Genomic DNA, 24,884 nt, shown 5'->3' with positions numbered 1-24,884 from the left:
TAGCAGTATGAAAATGGACTAATACACCATGTAAATATGTAGTTTAAATAACTCTGTAAATGTTGTTGTTTATCACTCATTTATTTATTCAATCATTAACATATCAATGTGGAGTCATGGACATTTATCTTATTCTTTAGATTGCATATATTATCATAAATTAGGTTATTGCTCCAATTGTTCCATCTTTGGCCATTGGAAGTTTTTCTTATTGGCTCATTTGTTCCTCTGAGACTTTCTTACTATCTGATACCACAAAATGTTTCAGCCTCATTTTGTACATTTCCTGCTCCAGCCCTGGATCAACCAGTTCTCCCAAGAAGCCTAGTTCCTTTTACTGAAGATGGTATTTAGAAATCAAGATCTCTGAGTGCTGGGTGTCCTCATTGCTGTGGGAATACCACTGTTTCCAGATCCTAGAGTATAGAAATATATGTATGTATACAAACTAACGTCTATTTATCCATCTATCTATCTGTCATGTATTTGTTAAAAACCATAAGTTCATCTGGCAATTCAAAAAGCTAGAGCATTTCATTACATCCAAAGGATCACACTAGCTTCCTAGCAATGGATCCTAATGAGATTGAAATGTCTGAAATGACAGATATAGAATTCAGAACCTAGATAGTGAGGAAACTCAACAAGATCTAAGAGAAAGTGGAAATCCAATCCAGTGAAACCAGAAACACAATCCTAGATTTGAAAGATGGCATAGATATATTAAGAAACAACCAAACTGAATGTCTAGAATTTTAAAATTCACTAGAGGAATTTCAAAATATAATTTGAAGCCTTAACAGTAGGCTAGACCAAACAGAGGAAAGAATTTCAGAGCTCAGGGATCAGGCCTCCGAATCAATCAAGCCAGACAAAAACAAAGAAAACCTAATAAATTTTAAAATGGACAAAGCGGGATTATATAAAGTGACCAAATCCACAACTCAATGGCATACCTGAAAGAGAAGAAGAGAGAATAAACAACCTGCAGAACATATTTGAGAATATAATCCACAAAAGTGTCCCCAATATTACCGGAGAGGTTGACATGCAGATTCAATAAGTTCAGAGAACTCCTGCAAGATACTATGCAAGATGACCATCCTGAAGGCACATAGGTATCAGGCTTTCCAAGGTCAATGGGGGAAAAAAAATCTTAAAGGCAGCTAGAGAAAAGGGTCATGTTACCTACAAATGGAATCCCATCAGCTTAACAGCAAACTTCTCAGCAGAAACCTTATAAGACAGAAGAGATCAGGGTCTATTTTCAGCATTATTAAAGAAAACAACATTTCAAAGAAGAATTTCATATCCTGCCAAATTAGGCTTCATAAGCAAAGGAGAAATTAAATATTTCCCAGATAAGCAATTGCTAAGAGAGTTCATTACCACTAGACAGGCCTTACAAGAGATACAAGAGTTTTAAACATAGAAATGAAAAAAGGACACCTGATACCACAGCCCACAGACCTTATAAAGCAACTACACAATCAAGTCTACAAAGCAACATGGTGACAACACCATGACAGGAACAAAACCACACATATAAATATTAATCTTGAATGTAAACAGTCTAAACACACCACTTAAGACACAAAGTGGCAAACTGGATTGAAATAAAGCAAGACAGAACCTTCTGCTGTCTTCGAGAGACCCATCTCACATGCAATGACACCCAAAAGCTCAAAGTAAAGAGATTAAGAAAGATCTGTCATGAAAATGAAAAACAAAAAAGAACAAGAGTCGGCCGGGGGCAGTGGCTCACACCTGTAATCCCAGCACTTTGGGAGGCCGAGGGGGGCAAATCATGAGGTCAGGAGATCAAGGCCATCCTGGCTAACATGGTGAAACCCAGTCTCTACTAAAAATACAAAAAATTAGCCAAGCGTGGTGGTGGGCGCCTGTAGTCCCAGCTATTCGGGAGGCTGAGGCAGGAGAATGGCGTGAACCCAGGAGGTGGCGCTTGCAGTGAGCCGAGATCCCGCCACTGTACTCAGCCTGGGAGACAGAGCAAGATCTCAAAAAAAAAAAAAAAGAAAGAGCAAGAGTCACTATTCTTGTATTAGATAAAACACACTTTAAACCAACAATGGTAAAAAAGGGAATTACGCAATGATAAATAGTTCAATTCAACAAGAAGACTTACTTATCCTAAGAATATATGCACCCAACATTGGAGCTCCCAGGTTTATAAAACAATTACTTCTAAACCTAGGAAGAGACTTAGCCACACAACAACAGTGAGGAACTTCAATACCCCACTGGCAGCATTAGACAGATCATCAAGTTATAAAACTAACAAATTCTGGACTTAAAAATTGAACACTTAACCAATAGGACCTTATAAATATATAAAGAATATTCCACCCAACAACCACAGAATATAAATTATTCTTATCTGCACATGAAACATACTCTAAGATCAACCACATATTCATTCATAAAAAAGTCTCAATAAATTTAAAAAAATTGAAATTTTAACAAGCATATTCTCCAACCACAGTGGAATTAAAATAGAAACCAACAATAAAAGAATTCTCAAAGCCACACAATTACATGGAAACTAAACAACTTGCTCCTGAATGACTTTTGGATACACAAAAAATAAGGCAGAAATTTAAAAATTCTTTGAAATAAATGAAGATAGAGGCACTACATACCAAAACCTCTAGGATGTATCTAAAGCAGTGTTAAGAGGAAAGTCTATAAAGTTAAAAACCTATATCAAGAAGATAGAAAGATCTCACATTAACAGTCTAATATCATATGCAAGGAATTAGAAAAGAAAGAATAATTCCAAAGCTAGCAGAAGAAAAGAAATAACTAAAATCAGAGTCAAACAAAACAAAATCAAGATTCAAAAAATCATACAAAGTATCAACAAAATAAAAAGTTAGTTATTTGAAAGGAAAGACAAGACTGATAGACCACTAGCTAGATTAACAAAGAAACAAAAAAAGAGAAGATCCAAAGGAGTACAACCAGAAATGACAAAGAACAGATTAAAAATGATCCCAGAGAAATTCAAAAGATCCTCAGAGACTATTATGAATACCTCTATGTGCGCAAACTGGAAAATCTAGAGAAAATGAATATAATCATGGAAACACACAGTCTCACATGACGGAATAGGAAAAAATTGAAACCCTAGACAGATTAAGAATGGTTATGAAATTGAATCAGTAATAAAAAAAACCTACCAAACAAAAAAGCTCTAGATTAGATGGATTAATAGGCAAATTCTACCAGTGAAAAGCCGGTACCAAGTCTACTGAAACTATTCCAAAAAATCAAGGAGGAAGAATTCCTTTCTGTATTAGTCCATTTTCACACTGCTGATAAAGACATACCCAAGACTGGGTAATTTATAAAGAAAAAGAGGTTTAATGGACTCACAGTTCCATGTGGCTGGGGAGGCCGCACAATCATGGCAGAAGGCAAAAGGCATGTCTTACATGGCTGCAGTAATGAGAGAGAATGACAAACCAAGCAAAAGAGGTTTCCTCTTATGAAACCATCAGATCTCATGAGACTTATTCACTACCAAAAGAACAGTATGGGGGAAACCACTGCCATGATTCAATTATCTTCCACTGGGTTACTTCCACAACACATGGAAATTATGTGAGCTACAATTCAAGATGCGATTTGGGTGGGGACACAGCCAAACCATATCACTCCCTAACCCATTCTACAAAACCAGTATCATCCTAATACCAAAATCAGTGAAAGAGACACCAAAAAAAAAGAAAACTGCAGGCCAATAATCCTAATAAAATCCTCCACAAAATATGAGCAAATCAAATCCAGTAGCATATCAAAAAGTTATTTCACCATGATCAAGAAGGCTTCATTCCTGGATGCAAAGTTAGCTCAACATACACAACTCAATAAATATGATTCACAACATAAACACAAATAAAAACAAAAAAGATATGATCAACTCAATAGATGCCAAAAAGCATTCAATAAAAATTCAACGGCCCTTCATGATAAAAAAAAAAAAAACTCAACAAATTAGGCATTGAGGGAACATACCTCAAAATAATAAGAGTCATTGATGACAAACCCACAGTCAACATCATACTGACTGGGAAAAAGCTGGAAGCATTTCCCCTAACAACTGGAACACAAAAAGAATGTCCACTCTCACCACTTCTATTCAACATAGTATTGGAAGTCCTACCCAGAGCAATCAGGCAAGAGAAATAAATAAAAGCCATCTAAGTAGGAAAAGAGGAAGTCAAATTATCTCTCTTTGTTGATGATATGATTATTTACCTAAAAACCCTGAAGCCTCCACCAAAGGGCACCTAGACCTCATAAACAACTTTAGTAACATTTCAAGATACAAAATCAACATACAAAAATCAGTTTTTCTGTACACCAATAACACACAGGCTGTGAGCAAAATCAAGAACATAACCCCATTTACAATAGCCACAAAAAAATAAAATACCTTATATAGCTGACCAAGGAGTTGAAAGATCTTTACAAGGAGAACTACAAAACACGGCTGACAGAAATCACAGATGACACCAAAAAAATGGAAAAATATTCCATGCTCATAGATTGGAAGAATCAATATCTTTGAAATGACCATACTGCCCAGAGCAATCTACAGTTTCCATGCTACTTCTATCAAATTACCTACGTCATTTTTTCACAGACTTAAAAACTATTCTAAAATTCATTCATATGGAACCAAAAAAGAGCATGAATAGACAAAGTAATCCCAAACAAAAAGAACAGAGCCAGAGGCTTCACATTATCAAATTTCAAACCATAATGTAAGGCTACAGTAACCAGAACAGCATGGCACTGATACAAAAATAGACAGAGCAATGGAACAGTCTAGAGAATCCCAAAATAAAGTCATGTGCCTACAGGCATCTGATCTTTGACAAAATCAACCCATAAAAAAACAACAGGAAAAGGATCCCCTAGTCAATAAATAGTTCTGGGAAAACTGGCTAGCCATATGCAGAAGACTGAAACTGAACCCCTACAAATGCAGAAATTAACTCAAGATGGGATTAAACACTTAAATGTAAGACCTCAGACTATGAAAATCCTAGAACAAAACCTAGGAAGTATGTGTCTAGAAATTGGACTTGGCAAAGAATTTATGACTTAGTCCTCAAAAGCAGTTGCAAAAAACCATATCCAGTGCCCTTCATTCCTGCATGTAGATACATATTTCCCTCCAGTATTATTTTCTCTCTGCCTGAGGGACTTTATCATTTCCTGCAAATCAGGTATGCTAATAAATAATGAATATTTTCAGTTTTTGAATGTCTGCAAAAGCATTAATTTTGTCTTCATTTTAAAAGATGTATTTTTTTCAGCATATAATTCTAAGTTGGATTATTTTTGATGAAAAATATACTGTCATTTTCAGTATGAATTATATCATACTGCTTCATTGTATGCCTAGTCACTTTTGATTAGATATAAACATTGTGAATCTTATCTTGTTGGGTGCTGGATATAATATATAATATAACTTAAATATTGTATACTATTTTATATTATTTTAATAAGTAAATTAAACAATAAATTTTATAATATTTTATAATATTTTAAGTTATATTAACTTGATATAACATAATATTTTTAAATAACTAATATAACTTAAAATATTTTTAAGCTTTGTTCTGAGATGCAGTTAAGTTTCTTGTAAATAGCTTAACCCTTTTGAGGTGTACTTTTCATGTTTTTTTTAAGGGAGATCAAAGGAACTTTTAGTCTAGGGCTAATTTTTCCTTAGTACTGAAGCTATATACTTCTGAGTACCCAGTGCCTACATATTACAGAATTATTTTTCTACTTTGACTCATGGGGACACAAACTACCGCCAGCCAGGTGTGAGTCTCATGAATGGTTCTGGGTGTTCCTTTCAGGTAGTTCTTTCTCAGTGTTGTATTCTTTTATATGTATGCTCATTAATACTCAGACGAAGACTTGAGGGAGCTGTCTGCACATTTCTGATACCCTGTCTCTGTGTAAATGAACTTCTATTTATATTTTGTACTCTACCATATTAACTTGAAAATAGATCATAGACTTAATAATAAAACTTAGGTAAAATTCACTGTATTTAAATCATATATTAATTTAAAAATCAAAAAAGGAAAAATTCTATTATGGTAAACATTGTAGATTGAACCCACATTAACAAGAGTTCTTTTTCATTTTAAGAATTGTTAAGAACATAAAGGGCTCCTAAAAGCAAAAATGATTAAGTACCACTGAACTACTGGAACTTCTCACATAGGCATAAATGAATGGTGGGGAGTATGTCCCTCTCAAATAGTTCTCTTCATTATTTATTCTCCAGGGCTTATGGATACTCTTTTCTAATAATAATGATTATCTTTTATTTTTTTCAAGAAGGAGTTTCACTGTTGTTGCCCAGGCTGGAGTGCAATGGCACAATCTCAGCTCACCACACTCTCCACCTCCCAGGTTCAAGCAATTCTCCTGCTTCAGCCTCCCGAGTAGCTGGAATTACAGGCATGCGCCACCACACCTGGCTAATAGGTTCTTTTTTTTTTTTTTTTTTTGGTTGGTTGTTTTTTTTTTTTTTTTTTAGTAGAGATGGGGTTTCTCCATGTTGGTCAGGCTGGTCTCGAACTTCCCGACCTCAGGTGATCCACCTGCCTCAGCCTCCCAAAGTGCTGGGATTACAGGCGTGAGCCACCATGCCTGGCAATGATTATCATTTTTAAGTCCTTCTGTGAGTCTCACAAGCACTGCATATAGTACCACATTTAATCCTTATGCAACCATATATATTAACCTCTTGCAAACAAGAAAAATGGGTGTCAAAGATATTAATTAACGTGCCCAAGTCACATAAATCAAGAATTGGAATTCAGTCCAATCCTGTCCAATTCAAAAGCCCATGTTTCTCTGCTACATCAGAGTCAGAGTAAAGTGATGAAATAATGCCCTCAGCTCAGGAGCATTGCTGAAGTCAGGTCAGAGTTACTTCTTCTGCCTGTCCGTTCTGAGGGACTAGCTTCCAGAATAAGAAATGGATAGGGTGATACCAGGTTGTATTGGGGCCTAGAGTTGCCTGAGGTGTCCTGGGAAGATTCCACTGCATTATTTGAAGGATGAAGGAGGATAGAGGGGGAAGTTTAGGACTCTAATATATCTCCCCTTTTGCCAAGGGTCTGAAGATCACAGATAAAGGAATAGGTGCATAATGACCAAAGACTTTGTGAGGATCTTACAGGCACAAAATGAAGAGAGTGATATTATTGTGCCTTGGGAATGTAAATGTAAGCTTTCCCATTCCCAAGACCCTTTCTGGGAGTCTGCAAGGTCAAAACGATTTTCATAATACTTAGTTATTGTTTCACTTATTCATTCTTTATCTTATACAGTGGAGTTTTCCAGAGACTACATGATATGTGATATTGTAACACACAATCTACAGAAGCAGATATGAGAATCTAGCTGCATTACAGAGATTTGCAAAAATGCAAGCCAACATTAATCTTTTTGTTATTGGGTGGGTCTTTGTTCTTAGAGCTCCCAAGATGGTGGTGGGCCACTCCCAAGATGGTGGCGGCCACTCCCAACATGGCAGCAAGCCTTTTGTTCTCTGACCTGGGGTTCTTGGCCTTACAGATTCCAAGGAATGGAACCTTGGGCCATGCAGTGAGTGTTATAGCTCTATTAGTAGCTGTGGGTCACGGAAGAGAACAGTGGAACCCAGCCACTAGTGTTCAGCTCGATTAGGATGAACCCGGGCACTTAGCCGTGCAGGAACAATGGCGAGCCTCTAGCCCAAACGGGAGCGGCAATGGGCAATGGGCAATGGGCGCCTTGCTGGATCAGAAACGCAGTGGACACCCTGTCGGATCTGGAGGGGTAGAAGTCAATGGCGGGTCTGCCACGATGGTGAACAGCAGTGGATGATGAGCAAAAGCTCAGCTCGAGCCGGAACATTCACGGACCAGAAGAGTGTGCAGTTGCAAGATTTAATAGAGTGAAAACAGAGATCCCATACAATGGGAGGGAACCCAAAGAGGTTTGCCCACTCCCGGCTTGAATGCCTGGGGTTTATATCCCAATCATCGTCCCTCACCCTGTGCTCTCAGATGATAGATGATTTGACTGTTTCTTTACCTCCTGATTTTAGCCTAATTGGTATTCTAGTGAGCCCTCTTTACTACCTGATTGGTCAGGTGTGAGCTGAGTTACAAGCCCCTGTTTAAAGGTGAGCGTGGTCACCTTCCCCAACTAGGCTTAGGAATTCTTAGTCGGCCTAGGAAATCCAGCTAGTCCTGTCTCTCATTTTCACCAAACTGTTTTTTGTTCTGGAAAATATAGTTAATTTTCTTAAATATATCTTATGTTAATATGAAAAGTGCTTATTACTGTTATTATAAATAAATTAATACATATCTTTATTTAAATTCATCATTTTAATTTCTAATATAATTATCAACACATAGATTCCACATAAACAAAAACTCTTTGGAGTCTCTACAGTTTTTAAGAGTGTTAAGCCATCCTTAGATCAAAAAGTTTGAGAATCACTGGCTAATACCACCACTGAAAGACAACTAAGCTGTGACCCACAGAGTTGAAATGGATTACCCAAAGTAACTACAACCTGGCAGAGCTCAGACACAAAGCCAAGATTTCCCACTCCAAATGTTTTAATAACACCGGTCTGACCCTCTCTCCATCCTAAGTGAAGCCTTTCTCTATTTCCCCATTCTGTCTGCCCAACTGTAGTCACTATACCCAAAGGCACACTGTTTTTTGTTTGTATGCAAACTTATCTAATTTTAGTTATAAACAAGGGTCACAACTTGCCACCAGCCATGCTGCCCCACCCCTCTTCAACACAGATGACCTCTCCATCCTCACCTGGTTTGGAACTACTTTAAATATAACTCATTGTCCTCCTAGAAGCTCATAACTGGAAACAGACTTTGGATCTTTTCTCCATCTCCAGGGTGGTCCTCATTGAGCTCTTCCCTTTCACTACTATTTCAAAATTCTGTTTCTCCTTTTTAATTCTTTTGCATGATACTGTGTTTGCATAAATCGAGGATTTCTATAAATGAGCTCTGGAAAGCTTAGCCTGTTTCAAGGTTATTTAGAGAGGAAAAGGAATGTGTCTTCATGTGTGGGGGCAGGAAAGATGGCACAACCCAGTCTGCTCACTCACCAGCAAACAATGTGTACACTTTGGGAAGCAAGGACATCATTGCTGTGGATGCCAGTGGACAACTTCATCCACTGGAGAAGTTTCTTTTGTCTTCAGTCGGTGCCTAGGGAAACAAGAGGAAAAGGACTAGAAAACAATTTCAAAGACAGATAGCACCAAATTACCTTCCTCTAAGATAAATAAAGGTTCATGCAAATATTGAGACTAATTGCTTAAAACTTGCAAACATCTGCAGAGGAAAACCAATTATCTAATTCATAAAATCACTGCTGAATTAGGAAAGATAGAGGGCATGTCTAATAGAGGTCTTCTCTACATTCCACTGTCCCAGGTACAATGCAATGTACCTAGTACATTGAAGTCATTGCACACTTGGGCAATTTGGCCACCTCTGGCCTCAGACTTTGTTGCAGGTGGCTGGGGTGGTACCTCAGCATTTTGAGCAGTCACAGCTATTGGATAAATGGAACTGATCAATAGGTTCTCTCTGGTAAGTCCTACTTCCCACACAGGTAATGCATCTTACCAATAATACACCAAACATTCTTGATAATTCTTTGTAAATTTTTCCCTTTCTGATTTTCTTTAAGATTTTTTATTTGTTGTCTTTTATGTGAACATTTGATTAAAGGGAAATTCCTTGATAGGTTTGTGGGAGATCATGCCAGAAACAGTAGAAACTTGAACCAGTCCCCTGTTTATCCCTTCCAGAGTCTTCAGGATGGCTCGGGGACTGATTTCAGTAACGAAGTACCAATCTGGGGGATGTTTCATTGTCTGCTATTAATTAATTTGTTTTCCCAATGTTTAGATTCTTCCTGGAGAATAAATTTTTAGCCAAGTGGTGAAGAGATTCTCATTATTTTACTCAGGACCTTGAAGATTGGATGTACCTTAGCTGAGCTTCCACATTATCACCAAGACATGTGTAGAGAAACTTTTCTCTAGGGGCCACTTCTGCAGAGCACTGACGAATGGAATCAGGAAAAGAAAGGGAGGTTTGAGCTTCTGCACCTACCCTCTGCTAGAAAGGGTCATTTCCTCCTTCATATTTTCTGTTTTCCACTGGACTTTTCAGAGATGTTTTAAGAACCATTTATTGCTGTGAACATTGAACTAATGAAACAAAACAATGAAACTAAATGTTTAGAAATGTTTTTAACTATTTTTACACTTCATAGTCATCCATTGAGCCACAGATTGAGCAGCAATCAACTTGTGAACATAAGAAATTTCTAGGCAAACAATAAATTTCTGTGTACTCTATATCCTCATGCAAAAACAGGTGCCAGAAGAGGCACATATGAAAGCTGAATTACACAACACAGATCTCCTTCTGCAGAAAAGGACAGAAGTAGGAACAACTGGTGCTTCGTTTTCAAATCCAATTCTCATTTATCGTCACAGAATTATTGCACTATCCTGAAACGCAGAGTAACTCAAGACCATGTTCAAAAACAGATTTGACAGACAAAGGTAACTTGCCTTTTTTTTAAACATTTAATAAATGCCTCTGAGACTAACAAAGCTTCCCAGGCGGTCTGTGAGGAACACATGAGCCATATTGCAGGTAACTCCAAGGCAGCCGGCACAACTGCTTAAGGACTTTCCAAATAGCAAAACGCTGCTGATGGAAAATGTGACTCTCAGCACATTGGCGTGTGGCTTCTGTGACTGTTATCCAAGGAGAGGAAATGAGACCAGAGTGGGGATGAGTTGGTTTCAGCAACCCTGCCTGGCCACACCTGTCAGATTGAATGACAGAGACTCTAAAATAAAATATTAATACCCATCTCCTGAAAAATAAGCTCACGTGACTTTAATGAATTCATTTTGACTTCTCTTTATCTCATACGGGGATAAAAGCAGTTAAAAACAAACAGTTTGATAATCCTGACAATGGGAAAAAGTAGCATTTTTCTCCCTTCAAACAAATCACTTTTTCTTTATGCATTTTCCTTCAAAATAGTTCTATGCTTTCTTCAGAAAGAATTACACATGACTTGAGATTCCAGTGTATTATTTGGGGTGGGAAAAGCTGGCAACTGAAGCATAAAGCGCCATGTTTTTGCAATTATCTCTCTTCGGCATCCCCCTCATGTGTTCCCTAGTGAAGAGGCAGAGCTGAAATGTGGGGCTGGGTGTCTAAGAAAGAATGTAGTAGTGCTAATGGTGAAAATGTGCTAATTTTAAAAGGGAGTAAAGAGCATCCACGATACAGTTCTGTAGACTCACTTCTTATTTCTCACAAAAATACAGCTGTTTTGCTGTTGATTTTAATGCTACTTAAGTCTATAAAAATATTTTATTCAGACTATAAATAGTTTTGCTCAAATTAGCTTTGGAGCTCAATTGCATTATGCTTCTGCCCTCAGAGGGCAACTTGGAAATAATGGTGAAAAGAATGTGACCTCCAAGATCATCTCATGGGAAAAATGGCATAGTCCAGGTGAGGTTTTCCTCTTCTTTTTCTCTTCTATTTTGATACATGAGAAAACAGATGGGGTTTTAAGAATACAGAATGTATCTTTGTTCTTCTTTGCTAAGCTTGAATAGAATTGGTTAAGAATTAAAGAATTTATCAACACATGAAAATAGCGTAGAACACATGTGTTGTTTTCTAATTAAAATATCTTAAAAATTAATAAACACCAAATGTAGAGGTCTAGATAGAGTCGTGCACTAGCATGAACACACACACATACTTAAGTGTGGAGGCGCAGGAGTAGTTTTCTGGGGTGTGTGTGTTTACTCATTACTGCCTCAGAACTACAACAGATATGGTTATGCCAGTTAGGTGTGTAGATGCCTACATTTAACATGCGAGTCTAGTCCTTGAGATATTAAAGTATGGATAGGGAATACATTACCCTGTAGCCTTGTTTTCAAAGGGACATTGACCTTTTCCTTGGTGCTTTTGGGGTAGGAGTGAGGTTAACAAGAGCTGTTAGCTAACTTCTGGGTCTTGGTCTTGGAAATAAGGCCTGGTGGGGAGTTGGAATGGCAGAAGGTGTTGCCAGAGAGGTTTGAGAGCAAGGAAGTCAAAGAGGTGCACAGGAGCCACAGAGAATGGTGAAAGCCAGAAGTTAGTCCTTGGGATGAAGGTGAGGAAATGAGGTTGAGAAACTAGTACAAACTACATATTATAAATGGAAAACTGGGCCAAGGATCAGAAACCAAACAGACTGGGTACAGATGAAAACTGTAGTATGATACGGATTAAAAATGGACTATGATTGCTGTAGGTTGCTTTTGCTGCTATCACAAAATCCTGAGACTGGGTAATTTATAAAGAATAGAAATTAATTTTTTGCATTTCTGGAGTCAGAGGAGGCCATGATCAAGGTGCTGACATTTTGTGTCTGGTGAGGGCCCTCTTGCAGCATCCTCACTCACATGGCAAAAGACAAAGGGCAGGAAAAGGGCACATTCTCTCCAAAGCCTCTTTTATAAAGGCATTAATCCATTCATGAGGGTGGAGTCTTTATTATTTAATTACTTCCCCAAGGCCCTACCTCTAAATAGCATCACAATGGGGACTAAGGTTGAACATAAATTTTGGAGGTGACATCATCATTTGAACCATGACATTCCACCCCTGGCCCCCCAGAAATCCATAACTTTGTTACCTACAAAGTACATTCATTCCATTCAAATTGCCCCCAAAGTCTTAACTGTTACCAGTATCAACTCAAATGTCTAAACTCTAGAACCTCATCTAAATCAGATATGGGTGAGATTCAAGGTACTCTTCATCCTGAAGCAAATTACTCTCCAGCTGTGAGCCTGTGAAATCAAACAATATGTGCTTCCAAAATACAGTGATGGGATAGGCATAGGATAGACATTCCCATTCCAAAAGGGAGAAATATGCAAAAAGAAAGGAGTAATAGCTTCCCAAGTAAGTCCAAAATCCAACAAGGCACACAACATTAAACTTTGAAGCTTGAGAACAATCTTTATTGACTCCAGATTGCACCTTCCAGACACACTAGGGTGAAGTTTGGGTCCCCCAGGCTTCAGGGACTCCACCTGCATGGTGTTACTGGGCACAGCCCATACTGCAGCTCTCATGTGCTGGTGTTGAGTGTCTGTGGCTCTCCCCAGGGTGGGGAGTTGCATGATGGTTGCTTTACAGATCTAGCATCTCAGGAGTAGCCCTGCCCCATACAATTCCATGAGGCATTGCCCTTTTGAGGGTTCGCTGCAGTGTCCCTACCCCTGTTGTTGCAGGAAAGGGGTTCAGATCCAGACCCAGAGAGGGTTCTTTGATCTCACACAAGAAATAATTCAGGGAGAGTCCATACAGTAAAGTGAAAGCAAGTTTATTAAGAAAGTAAAAGAATAAAAGAATGGACACTCCACAGACAGAGCAGCCCCGAGGGCTGCTAGTTGCCCATTTTTATGGTTATTTCTTGATGATATGCTAAACAAAGGGTGGGTTATTCATGTCTCCCCTTTTTAGACCATATAGAGTCACTTCCTGACATTGCCATGGCATTTGTAAACTGTCATGGCACTGGTGGAAGTGTAGCAGTGAGGACGACCAGAGGTCACTGTCATAGCCATCTTGGTTTCGGTGAGTTTTAGCCAGCTTCTTTACTGCAACCTGTATTATCAGCAAGGTCTTTATGACCTGTATCTTGTGATGACCTCCTATCTCATTCTGTGACTTAGAATGCCTTAACCATTTGGGAATGCAGCCCAGTAGGTCTCAGCCTCATTTTACCCAGCTCCTATTCAAGAATGGAGTTGCCCTGGTTCACATGCCTCTGACCCTGTGGCAATTCTTTGCCAGGGCCCTGCGACTCTCTGAAGCATCCTATGAAATCCAGGTAGAGGTAGCCATGCCTGCACAGCTCATGCACTCTGAGCACCTGCAGAGTTAGCACCATGTGGACACTGCCAAGGTTTGCAGATATGCCCTCCGGGGGACAGCCTGTGCTGCACCTCAGCTCACCGGAGCCCCAGCAGTGTGGTGACAGGGTGGGGGAAGTGGAGAGAGGAGTGCTGCACTGGAATGCAGGAAGAAGAGACGTGAGGAAGCCCTGGGTCCCTTCCTCCCTTGAAAGGGTCCTGTCTTTAAGGTGGTCCTAGTGCTGTGGGCCTGTGATGAGAGTAGCAGCATTGATTATCTCTGAAATGCCTTTGGGGTTATTCTCCAATTTTCTTAATGAATAGCATCTGGCTTCCTTCTAGCCACACTAATCTCCTCATCAAAAGGTCACTTGGCCACACCCTTGGTTTTCTCTTCTAAGCAATTTTTTATTCTTTACATGGCTAAGCTGGGAATTTTCCAGAATGTTTACGTTCACTCTTCCTTTTGATTATAAATTCCATCTTGAACTTGTTTTTCTCTTCTCACATTTTACTATAAGCAGTTAAGAGAAGTCATGCAGTGCCCTGAACACTCTGCTTAGAGATTACTTCTGTCAAATATCCTAGTTCATAGCTCTCAAATTCTGCATTACATAAAACAGTAGGACATGGACACAATTTAACCAAGATCTTTGTCACTTTGTAACAAGGATGGCCTTCCCTCCAGCTTTCAATAATATATTCCTCATTTTTGTCTAAGGCTTCATCAAAATGGCTTTCACTGTCTACATTTCTACCAACATTTCTGTTCACATCTTAGATAATCTCCAAGATTTAGGTTCTCTCCATAGCTCTCTTCTTCTGAGCCCTCACCAGAATTGCCCTTAATGCTCTACTAGTGGTAATATAGGTTTTTTTCTGGCATTTATTTCAAAACCATTCTAGCCTCTACCCATTACCGAGTTCCAAAAGTGCTTCTGCATTTTCAGGTATTTGTTAAAGCAACACTCCACCTCTTTGGTACCAATTTCTGTCTTAGTTCATTTGTGCTGCTATGACAAAATACTTCAAACTAGGTAATTTATAAAGAGAAATTTATTTCTCACAGTCCTGGAGGCTGGGAAGTTCAGGATCAAGGTGTCAGCATTTGATATATGGTGAGGGCCATCTTGTTGCATCCTCACATGGCAGAAGGCAGAGGGCCAGGAAAGGGCACATTCTCTCTGAAGCCTCTTCTATAAGGGTATTAATCCATTCATGAGGCAAGAGCCCTCACAACTTAGTCACTTCCCAAAAGGCCCTGATATGACTTGGCTCTGTGTCCCCATACAAATCTCATGTTGAATTGTAATCCTTAATGTTGAGGGAGGGACCTGGTAGAGGTGATTGGATCATGGGGGCGGATATCCCCCTTGCTGTACTCATGATAGTGAGTGAGTTCTCATGAGATCTGGTTGTTTGAAAGTGTGTAGCTCCTCCTCCTCCTCCTCCTCCTTCTTCTTCTCTTTCTCTCTCTCCCTCTCTCCTGCTGCCATGGGAAGATGTGCTTGCTTCCCCTCCGCCCTTCTGCTATGACTGTAAGTTTCCTAAGGCTTCCCCAGCCATGCCTCATCCTGTGGAACTGTGAGTCAATTAAACCTCTTTTCTTTATAAATCACTCAGTCTCCACTAGTTCTTTATAGCAGTGTGATAATAGATTAATACAGGCCCTACCTCTTAATACTGCCACAATGGGAATTAAGTTTCAATATAAATTTTGGAGGGGACACCATTTTTCAAACCACAGCAGTGATGCAAAACAATCAGGATATAGATGGTCATGAGGCAGAAAGGCAGTGAGATGGGAACAGTTATAGAAAATTGTGACACTGAATGAGCACTGAAAGTCTCAGAATGCCTCATGCTGGAACCACAGATTTAACAGACAAAGGAATTGCAAAACTCTGTTTGCTCTGAGGGCCTAGCCTAGGGTTGTCTCCTTATCCAGCGGGGGAGGGGGGGAAATCCAGAAATAAAGACAAGGCCTGACCCACTTAACAAGCCTTTACTGTGTGTGAATTTATGTTTATTTTGTTTTGAATGGTGGTTTATTTACCTTCGGTAATTTTTTTTAAACCTCAAAAAGAAAAATGGTGATAAAACATTTACCTAAATAGATGTAACTATCTTAAATTTTTACTCTTTTCTTATGCCAAATTCAATACACCAATGCATTCTGAAAAACAAACATACAAGTAAACCCAAATTGGACACTAAAAGCACTTAAAGGCAATGCAGGTCATCCCTGAAGGTGCCTTGCAGAGAGAAGAAAGAGATTGTGTTGTGCATCTTTGGAAAGCAAAGTTTCCTAAAAACCCTCCCTGAACATCTCTTTCCCTCCAGGAAATTCCACTCCTTGAGGCAGTGCCCACTGCCTTCCCCCGTCTCCACCTGCTTCTCCTATCTCCTCATCCTCCTTGCCCTCTTCTGCTTAGTTCCTCTTACCTCTCATCTTGGTTTTTGCTCTTAGTCTTCTCTCCTGTAGCATAGTTTGGCCTTCTCAGCGCTTCCCACTCTCTCTATCTATTACCTCTTTCTTTAGCAGAACAAACTTCAGGTACCTAACTTGAAAAAGTGTCCCTTCTCTTTAGAAGACATGAGAAAGGAAGGATTGAAAATACTTAAATTTTACTTTTCTCTGTCACACAAGGAATTCAAATCATTGCTCTGAGTTCCTTGCTCAATATGATACAAATTTGAGTCAAACATTTCAATTTAGATGTTGGGGGGGAGTGGAAGAAAACTGGATACAGCCAGTAGTCCTGGGTTGCTGTCCCAGCCCAGCCACTAAACTGATTGATGTGTCCCTCATTAAGACTAGACCTTTCTTGAGCTCTGTGCAGCATGATGATGTGGGTACGGACAATGGGAGCTTCAGGCGTAGCCACTACTTGTGTAGTGCATTACAGATTATAAAGCACATAAATCATCTCATTACATTTTTACATAGTCTGTGAGGCACTGGGGCCCCCATCTGACAATGATAATTGAGGGATTGGGTAATTTGTCCAAGGTCACACAGAGAGTAGCCAAGGCTGTATCAAAACACAGATTCTTTTTTTTTTTTTTTTTTTGAGACAGAGTTTCTTACTGTCACCCAGGCTGGTGTGCAGTGGCATAGTCATAGGATCACAGCTCACTGCAATCTCAAGCTGCTGGACTTCAGCAATCCTCCTCCCTCAGCCTCCTGAATAGCTGGGTCTACAGGCATGTGCCACGGTGCCTGGCTAATTTTGTTAGTGTTTTGTAGAGATGAGGTTTAACTGTGTTACCCAGGCTGGTCTCAAACGCTTGTACTCAAGTGATCCTCTCACCTTGGCCTCCCAGGGCACTGAAATTACAGGTGTGAACCATCATGCCTGGCCAATCATAGATTTTGACATAGAAGCATGAAATTTTAGTGCATGGAATTTGATGATGCAAATCCCCTCGAAGACCCTTTTATTTATCCACCAAAACACACAGTCAAACACGTTTATCATCAGTGAAACCCAACAGCTTCATGGACAATAGATATTTCTGTTGTATTTTAACTCTTTATAAAAATTCATTCCCACCTATTAATTGTATTAGCATAGGACTCAATATTTCTTCCACTTTAATTGTCTTATATTTTGTATGAAATGATTGTATTAGTCTGTTCTCACACTGCTAATAAAAACATACCTGATATTGGGTAATTTATAAAGGAAAGAGGTTGAATTGACTCAGTACAGCATGGCTAGGGAAACCTTAGGAAATTTACAATCATGGCAGAAGGGGAAGCAAATACATCCTTCTTCACATGATGGCAGGAAGGAGAAGTGCAGAGTGAAAGGTGGGAGGGAAAGCCCCTTATAAAACCATCAGATCTTGTAAGAATTCACTCACTGTCATAAGAACAGCATGGAGGTAACAACCCCTATGATCCAATTACCTCCCACTGGGTCCCTCCCATGACACATGGGGATTATGGGAACTACAGTTCAAGATGCAATTTGAGTGGGGACACAGGCAGACCATATCACTGATATTATACAGAAGGCACTGCTGTCAGAGAGTTAACGTGCTGGTTCCAGACTTTTCAAAATGTGCTTGCATAAGCATCACTGGGGAGCTTATTAGAATGCAAATAACCAGGCCCCTATTTGAGACATTCAGGTGTCTGGAGTTGGAGCCCAGGTGACTGATGCAATGGCCCATGGCCCACATATTTTAAAATGCTGCTCTTATTCATACCGCATGTATATCCACAGCAACCGAGTTTTCTTGAAATAGTCAGAACAGACCATTTCTTTCATGAAGTGCCTTGAGGTTGAAGAGAGAGAGAAAATCCACACCACAACCTCTCTGATATTGGCCCTGTGATGGTATTGGAAATCAGGTGTTCCATTTAAAACATTTTCCCTCCTTGGAGATCATTTTCCTTTAAAGCAAACATTAAGCTTTCGTGTTATTGTGAAATAGTTTTTGCAGGGTAAAAAATTATTTTGGAGTTCAGGGAATTTCCCAGACAGATCTGCAAGTGGGGGAACCCAATGAAGAACAAAGGAGGCATGGAAAAGGAAAAAAAATACTACCAAGGGCAAGGTTTGCAACAGGGGCCTCAGCATGGGCTCATGTTCACATGGGAAGTTTTAGGAAAATATGAATGCCCTGGTCCCACCCTCAACGATTCTGCTGTAATTGGTCTGGGTGCAGCCTAAGCATCGGGATTCATAAAACTTTCCAGATGATTCCAGTGCAGCCAAGGTTGAGAACCATTGCTTTACAGTTTTTTTTCCCTGCTAACTCTGCTTAGCAAAAAGATGTGAGGTTTGCATCGGGATGAAAGCTGCGGTTGTAACACGGAGCATCCAGTGAGCTCAAATGGGACTACAAAACCTTATTTTCCATGTTGCTACTCTCCTGGGGACATTGGAGATGTTGATCTGATCAAATGTAAAGTTTTTAATAAAACAGCTTTTTGTCTTGCACTTTGGTTTTTGATGGCATCAATGAAAACTCAACAGATCTAGGTAATAGCGAAATGGTTGCAAGCCCTTTGGTGTTTAATATGCACGTAAATGTTTATGATTTATTGAAATGTGAACTACCAAGGGTCTCCTACCCCGCAAATGGAGTCTTTAACCGCGTGCGGGCCAGCTGCTTATAGAAAAGAGGGCAGTTCTCTTTTCTCTTTGTGTTGCGCGAATTGGGTTTGTGAGTTTTCATGATTTCCACACACGTAAAATCTCAGCCATAATGTTGCATTTCCACTAACTTAGTGGATTACAGTTGTGTGTTCTGGCATGACTTCCAGCAATAGTCCCTACACTGTTGAAGCCTTGCTGTTTGACGCTGACCTATAAAATGTGTTATAAATGATCTAAAATAAGGGAAAGGAAGGAAAAATAAAACCGGCCACAAAGGCATTTCAAAATGAGGTAAGATTTGGAATGGCTTTGGCACGTGCGGTGTTCTATAAAGTCAAGTCCAAGAAGCAGCCTTTCTTTTATTTTTAAGATACTTGCAAATGAAGCAGTAATATTGATAAGATAAAAGACTGGAGATTGTGATTCCATAGCAAAAGAAATCTTACACAGAAAGAACCGAGAGGCCATTTCCTTAGAGTTTACCTTGTACACACTACAGTCAGATGCAGGCAGCCACAGAAATCTCTAGGCTGTGTCTTCACCATGATCATGTAGTTACATAAAGACATATAAGACAGCAGTCAGGACACACTACAACAAAATGCCTCATTGGCACATGCTCGGTAACCAGTTGAATGGCTAAAAATGGCATCATCGACATTCTTCCAAATAACAAGCTTACACGTGCAAATTCAAAAATAAAATGTCCCAACCACCACCTCCTATCAAACCAGATCCCAGGGCCACCTGCAGAGAAGATGTCTGTTTCAAGTCCAACAAACATCTTCCAGACATGTATATGCCACAGACCTTGGCTTTTCAATGAGAAGATGTATAGAGCCATCATTAAGAGCTCAGCTTTAGAGTCAGGTAAAGATGATTTTGACTCCTTGCTCTGTTATTTACTAACTGTGTGACTACATTAGGTACTTATCCTCTTGAAGAATCAGTTTGTTAATTAGAAAGTCAGGATAATAATATCTACTACTTCATAGGATTGTTGTAAAGTCCAAGTGAAATCATGAAGAGCCTAGTCAGTTGCACAGGACAGATTAGCTGCTCTATCTCAGCAGCTGCAATGGCCACATTCTCATGGTGTTACCTTAGAGCTGCCATCCAGTGGATGTTGAATATAGGGGAAAAAGAAAAGCAAAAATCTTTCCAATTTTTTGCTTTATAGATGTATTTTCTCTTTTATATCATTATCTTTGTTGCCAGCATTCACTTTTGGGTTTCTTTGATGTTTTTTACCCAAAATTTTTATTTTGGGTAGTAAATTTTCTGACACTGGGTCATTTTCTTCATTTTACTAGTTACCTAGTAAACTAGAAAACTAATACTAGTTTCTCCACAAGAGAAACACTAAGTATAATAACACAGAGTGACAGAGAGAAAGAGCGAGAGAGAGAGAGAATGTTCTGGGTTAAATTTTAGTAAAGTGAAATCCTTGTAATTTCACAGTTCCCAAAACTAGGCTAGAAGCTGATGCTGGAATGGTGGGGGGTGGGGCAGCTATGTCTTTTCTACTCTTGACCTCCTTGCATTTAACATGTGGTCAATACATATTTACAGAAGTAAATGAATGAATTCACTGTGCTCTGTTCTGTCCTTACAAATATTTGGGTGAACTGAAAATCTTGCTCTGAATAGTTCCATTCCTAAAGAAGTCACTAATATTTATCCCAAAAATGCTGGCTTCAAGGGCATCTGAAATATTCAGCACTTTCAAAGTAGTTTACCTGTGCATAATACCATTGCCAATGTGTTGGCCGCAAACTTTATTATAAATGGGGTGGACAGTTATGAGCACTTTTTGGCTACTAAGCATTTGGGGCCCCTTCCCATATTGGGGAAATCTTGTACTATGTGAGTCATAATTTGAAGTAGAATGCCACTTCTCAGAATTCCTGAATATCCTTGTTCTCCCAGACCCCTAGCAACTGGTAGGGACCTAAACTCAGCTCCACAGATAATCACCATGGGATCCTAGAGTCTGGACTAAGTATGACCCAAGGAGAAGAGACAGTTGACAACATCCTCCTGAATCAGGGGAAGTACTGACTTCTGATGTCCAGTTTCTAGAGAGACATTAGAGTCAGTCATACAGCCAGGTGTTCATCTTCAGTGCTGTGACCCCCTGTGTGCTCTGACTAAATTCTCACCTGGTAGACTCCTTATGTCTCTACCTGTTTTCTGCCTGTGTATTAGTCCATTCTCACACTACTGTAAAGAAATATCTGAGACTGGGTAATTTATAAAGAAAAGTGGTTTCATTGGCTGACCATTCTGCAGGCTATACAGGAAGTATGGCTGGGGAGGCCTCAGGAAACTTGTAATCATGGTAGAAGGCAAAAAGGAAGGAGGTACATCTTACACGGCCAAAGCAGAAGGAAGAGAGAGAAATGCCACACATTTTTAGACAACCAGAGCTTGTGAAAACTCACTATCACAAGAACTGCAAGGGGAAAGTCCATTCCCACGATCCAGTCACCTCCAACCAAGCCCCTCCTCCAACACTAGGGATTACAATTCAACATGAGATTTTGGTAGGGACACAAATCCAAGCCATATCACCCAGTGTTCCAACTTTTGGTTAAGTCTGTAATCTACAATAAAGTCCTTACACAAAAGTTGGTTTATATTGTTTTCAACCAAAATCCTTGGCAACCACCATGAGGGTGGATGTGGTTTCATGAAAGATGAATAAGGGCATGTGACCCTTTTAAAGCAACCAGTCTTCTAAAATCAGTTATTATCCTTATTTAATAACACTAGTCAGGGTCCTTGTTTGCTTTTATATCCTACAATCCACCCAATCCCTAGCATGGAATGGGTGCTCAATATTTTTGTTGAATAAATAAATGAAGAAAATGTAATAATTAAAACTAAGAACTCACTAAATGAGCTTGACACCAGATTGGACATGCAAAAGATAGGTGAGCTGGAAGAGAGCTGAGTAGAAAATTTTCAGGCTGTATAAACTGCAAAGACATATAAGTTTGCGGCTTATGTCCCCATGAAACTTACAATCTAGCTAAGAAGAGGAGACTGACGTCTAAGAAATGATTTACAAACAATAAAAGACAGAATTGCAGATAAATAAGGGGTAAGCGGGGAAAAGTGATGGAGGAATGTACGTATTGTATAGGTTTGACATTCCTCCTTTAGTGTTTGTCAAATTATCCCTAATTTGCCAAGGATAAAGATGTGGGCAGGAAATGATCCGGAACAGAATACCCATGTTCTCCTAGTATTAGTTTGAAATGATGTCAGCTGAAGCATTCATTCTCTGGGATCTGTGTATCGACAGAGCCATAATACCAGGTTTGTCAGGCAAAATTGAGGTTTAGTTCATAAAAGATTGTTGTACTGTCTAATTAGAGAGGATGAGGAACTAGAAATCCTGTTCAATAACATTCCTGATCTCAGTTAACTTCTGTGGAAACCACTGAGTCCCACCGAGAATACCATTGTTCCTATGTGTACCAGCCAGGCAAACTAGGATAATTTAAGGAGGATTTCATGCAGAGGCTGTTTTCAAATGTTATGGGAAAATCAGAAGCATTATATAATACCCTGGGGGTGTTACCTTCTCAAGGGGAGAAGTGGATGGAATGACTACCAAGAACAAGGAGAAAGTCAGGTAGAGATGGCCACCTAGGAGGAACTGTGACCTTGAATCAAGGGAGTCAGCCTTCCTGCTGACTGAAAACCCTGCTGAAAGGGAGCTTAGAAAATAAACACCTTGACCTGATCTCTTCCCTAACCCATTGAATAAACCTAACCAGAAGCCAGAGGGCAAGAAAGTCTGCTGGCATTCATTGAGGTCAGCCTCCAGAGGCAGAGAGCAGGGTGGAAGAGGGTGAACAATTAATTTGGAAGGGAAAAAGAACATTATCTAACATATTATAAAACAGAGTTTTCAAAGTAGTATACTCCTTACCTAATTTGGGGGATACATGAAGATTTTCCTAGGGGTATGTGGCAAGAACAGCTTTAAGTCTATCAAGTTCCAGATCCTCCAGCTGCATTTGTATTCTTTCCTAATATTAATCTGCCTGAGAATATGCCTTTGGTTGTGGCCACTTCTTTCCTACCATCCCTTTTACAAATGCCTTTATTCACCTTAAAAAAAAAAAAAGAAAAGAGAAAAAGAAAGAAAAGACAGCTGGGCACAGTTGCTCATGCCTGTAATCCCAGCACTTTGGGAGGCCGAGGCGGGTGACTCACCTGTCAGGAGTTCAAGACCAACCTGGGCAACATGGTGAAACCCCATCTCTACCAGAAATACAAAAATTAGCTGGGTGTGGTGGAGTGTGCCTGTAATCCCAACTATAGGGAGGCTGAGGCAGGAGAATTGCTTGAGCCTGGGAGGCGGAAGTTGCAGTGAACCGAAATTGCACCATTGCACTCCAGTCTGGGCAACAGAGCGAGACTCCATCTCAAAAAAAAAAAAAAAAAGAAAGAAAGAAAAGAAAAGAAAAGACGTATCTTACCTATCTGGAACAAAAGGCATGCCTCTTATCCATACTTATGTATTACCCTTACCTATGAAAACTTTTAAAGTGACAAAGGTACAATTTGAAAGAGAGTCTGTGAACAATCTTTTATCCAAATATGTAACGTATTTCATTTATTGTGATTGTATACCAACACATTTGCAATGGTTACTCAAACCAGAAGAACATTTTTTTAGCAGTTACAGCAGTGATTCCCTTCACGTTATAACTACTTGAAGAGATTTAAAGACATCTCAGTGCCAAAGCTGCACCGCAGATCAATTAAGTTAGAATCTCTAGGGTTAGGACAAAAATTACATCGGCAATTTTTAAATGCTCTTAGGTAATTCAACTATGTAACATTGAGAAATACAGAATTAGAGACTTAATGAATTAGAGACTATTGATAATAGAATGTTAAATGTTTTAAAAATATTGTGTGTGTCCATTTTGTTTCAGAAAACTATTATAGGGTGATGCACAGACATTTTAGTAAAAAGTTATACCACATTAGGATCCTAAATCACATAGGATTCCTATGGAGGAAGCAGAATAAAATATGGACATAAACCAGTTCAAAGAACAAAAGGAACAATGTAAAATTTCCAGCATTGTAGAGCTTTTTTTAAAAAAAAGGATAATGGTGTTTATCAAATCATTGTCACATTGTGCTAAGATAGAGTAGCTTCCAGCAGACCATGTTTCTGATGAAGCAACTAAAAAAGCTAAATAAAAGACAAACGAAAATTCTCTTAGAGGTATCAAAGGTATACTAAAGCAACCTAGACTTCATGGGCCATGATCTCAGAGGAAAGGAAGAAGAATGAGCTAACATTCACTGAAACAAATTTCCCCATGAGCCGTTTGTTGATTCTAGTCCTGGAAGGAGGCTAAAAACCAAAGTAGAACAACATGGAGGGGAGACATAGAAGCCAGCAGAGTTTTAGGCAATCTGATGGGCTGCAGGGACAAAAATACTACTTATGGGAGTGAAGACATCTAGGGCTTGAGGGGCTAAGATCGAGGAGGAAGAAAATACAAATAAATATGGCCAATACTTAGTGTTTTTTTCCCCTCAGAGGAATTTGCCAGTGTAGAATTCTATGTAACTATGCAAAAAGTTTCTGAAAAGCAGAGTGGTATGTTAGCTGTCTCAGAGAGCTGAAAGGAAAAATATTTAGAAACCTCCAAAGAAGCATCCCCAATTCTCGGTGAGGC

At 39.4% G+C, this 24,884-nt stretch overlaps 1 long non-coding RNA gene across 2 annotated transcripts in view; it reads right to left on the bottom strand.

Annotated features, from left to right (window-relative positions):
• LOC104006251 (uncharacterized) overlaps positions 1 to 24,884 on the bottom strand; it is a 276,708-nt gene that overhangs the window by 63,351 nt on the left and 188,473 nt on the right. For both annotated transcript variants that reach the window (XR_010156726.1, XR_010156727.1), the window contains exon 3: positions 9,197 to 9,299. This is a non-coding gene — a long non-coding RNA (uncharacterized LOC104006251). The remainder of the gene's footprint in view (positions 1 to 9,196; positions 9,300 to 24,884) is intronic.

Source organism: Pan troglodytes, chromosome 3 (assembly GCF_028858775.2).
Source record: "Pan troglodytes isolate AG18354 chromosome 3, NHGRI_mPanTro3-v2.0_pri, whole genome shotgun sequence".
Lineage (NCBI taxonomy): Eukaryota > Metazoa > Chordata > Mammalia > Primates > Hominidae > Pan > Pan troglodytes.
The sequence above is the reverse complement of the archived record's forward strand: the minus strand, read 5'-3'. Positions and strand labels throughout refer to the sequence as shown.